Here is a 2,493-nt window from a genome sequence, read left to right on the forward strand (position 1 = left end):
TAGCTAACCTATAGAACAGAGTAGAATCCACCCGGACTGCCCCAATCCCCCCGCCCCTCCCCCCCCCCCCCCACACACACACACAAACCTTTTCCAGGACTTCCGAAGTTGTAAATCTCTCCGGATGTAAACTGCTTCTGCTTTTCCCCCTGCATAGAAATATATTAAAACCAGGAAGCAGTTAGCCAAGTTTTAGGTTTTTATAAGAATGCTTTTCAAAGCCAGCATGTACAGAGTACATCCTCAATTCTCTGGGTTATAAAATGTTTATGTGGAAAACCTTACCAAATAATTTTAATCAAAAGTCAGACGCTCGTTGAACATTTTTTCTTTAGTCCTAGAATACAGTGCACTAAAATACATGAGAGCAGGCAACAGACAAAGCTTTGTTCTTAGACACCCCACCCCCACTGTATGGATAATTATAATGACCTCAAATTCAAGGTTGGAGAGACTTTCTTCTTACTTTAAAGCCCTTCCTTATCAGCCTGTTACCGAAGCATCTTGAGGAAATATAATAAGATGCAATTGAAACTAAAACAGTAAAATAATTGGTTTTTCAAGAAACAATCTTTTAAGGGTCTTAAATTTATCTACAAAATAATATTTTATGACATATTATCAGCATCTCATAAATACTTCATACCAGACGAGAAAGTTATTCTTCAAAAAACTGTGGGAAAATGTGAGAACAAATGTAAAATATAGTAGGATTTCATATGCTCAAAATCTACCATGATTTTAATATACATTTACTCGCATAACAATAATTATGGGATTGTGGCCTACTTCGGGACAGTTTATACAACAGCGGAAAATGGCTCAATGTTTTCATAGACTACCAAATAGTTTGGATATTTGTAATATCCTCATAGTTCTTTAGCTGCTTTTTATAAGAAATATAATTTAATGCTGGAAAACAGTTTGTGTCCCCTTAAAAAGTTCAACATAGCACTTCCATCTGATCCAGCAATCTTACTCCTAGCTAAACTCGTGCACTCAATGACTTGAAAGCAGAAGCCCAAACAGATACTGTACACAAACGTTTATTGAAGCATTATTCACAATAACCAAAATGTGGAAGCAACCCAAGTGTTATACATCAATAGATAACCAAATTGTGAGATATACATATATGTGAATATTTTCAATTATGAAAAAGATGGCAGTCTAACACATGGTATGACACAGCTAAACCTTGAAAGATTTTTATAGAGTGAAATCAGATGCAAAAGAACAAAAGTACTCACAATTAAAATATATAGAATAGGCAAATGCATAGAGACAAAAATTTGTTTGTGGTTACCAGAGGGTAAAAATGGGGAGTTATTGCTTAAGGGCCTTTGAGTTTCCATTAAGGATGATGAAAACCATCTGGACATGTCTAGTGGCAGTCGCCGTACTACAGAATGAGGGTAACTAACGTCAGCAAATTGTACACTGAGAAGTTAAAGTAACAACAAAAATTTTTTAACATGTCTTGGTGGAAGTCTTTATTTTTTCTTTATTTAACAATTTATTGGCATATAATTCATATATTGTGCAATTCGAAAGTTCAGTCATATTAAGGAGAGTTGTACAATCATCACCAAAGTCAGATTTTGAACATTTTCTTCTTTCTTGTACCTGTTGTTAGCTCCCATCACCTCCCAACCTTTCCTGTCATCCCTACAGGAACCAATAATTGATGAGTGTCTCTATAGACTTACCTATCCTGAATTTCATAAACAGAAAAACCTCAATCCAAAATCAGAAAATATCAAAATCTAGAACAAATTTAAAATTGGTCAAAAGGGAAATAAAATAATACTATTTGAAATTTTAATCTAACTGTATCTGCCATAATCCACTTTGCAATGCATTCTGCATAATATCCAAACTAATCACAGTTATGGTCTGTCAGAGGGGATTCACCAGAGGCTTCATCCATGTGTATTTCCCATCCATCCTCAATTTTTTACCACAAAATGTTTGTTATACATACTTTAACACAGTGAAAATTGTACTAACCTAACTAAAGAAACAAAAGCTCTGTACAAAGAAAACTATTGAGTGCTCGCTTTGACAGCACATATACTAAAAAAAAAAAAAGAAGAAAAATTGGAACGATACAGAGAAGATTAGCATGGCCCCTGCGCAAGGATGACACGCACATTTGTGAAGCGTTCCATATTTTAAAAAGAAAGAAAGAAAACTATTGAGCATAATTATAATAAACAAAAAGAAACCTAAGCAAAGGGTAGGATATCCTGTGCTCATGGATAAGAAGATTTAATATTGTGAAAATGTCAATACTACCTAAAACAGGGGTGTCAAGCTAGCGGCCAGTAGGCTGCCTGCAGCCCCCAAGGTAATTTTTTGTGGCCCGTGATGCTCTGAAATGAAATGAAAATAGAAAAAAATTGTTATGAAGAAAATAGTTTAGGGGAGATCGAGGCAATACTGTACACACATTTCCCTCGTTAACCCTCTAACTACTGAAGACGAGTAGAC

The 2,493-nt window shown here is 35.1% G+C and overlaps 1 non-coding gene across 1 annotated transcript; it reads left to right on the plus strand.

Moving 5' to 3' along the window:
* The first annotated feature begins 2,073 nt into the window (after window positions 1–2,073).
* LOC142438219 (U6 spliceosomal RNA) lies at window positions 2,074–2,177 on the plus strand. Its single transcript, XR_012782642.1, has one exon. It is a non-coding gene; the product is annotated as a U6 spliceosomal RNA (small nuclear RNA).
* Window positions 2,178–2,493: the final 316 nt, after the last annotated feature.

This window comes from Tenrec ecaudatus, chromosome 1 (genome assembly GCF_050624435.1).
Source record: "Tenrec ecaudatus isolate mTenEca1 chromosome 1, mTenEca1.hap1, whole genome shotgun sequence".
NCBI classification, from domain to species: Eukaryota; Metazoa; Chordata; class Mammalia; order Afrosoricida; family Tenrecidae; genus Tenrec; species Tenrec ecaudatus.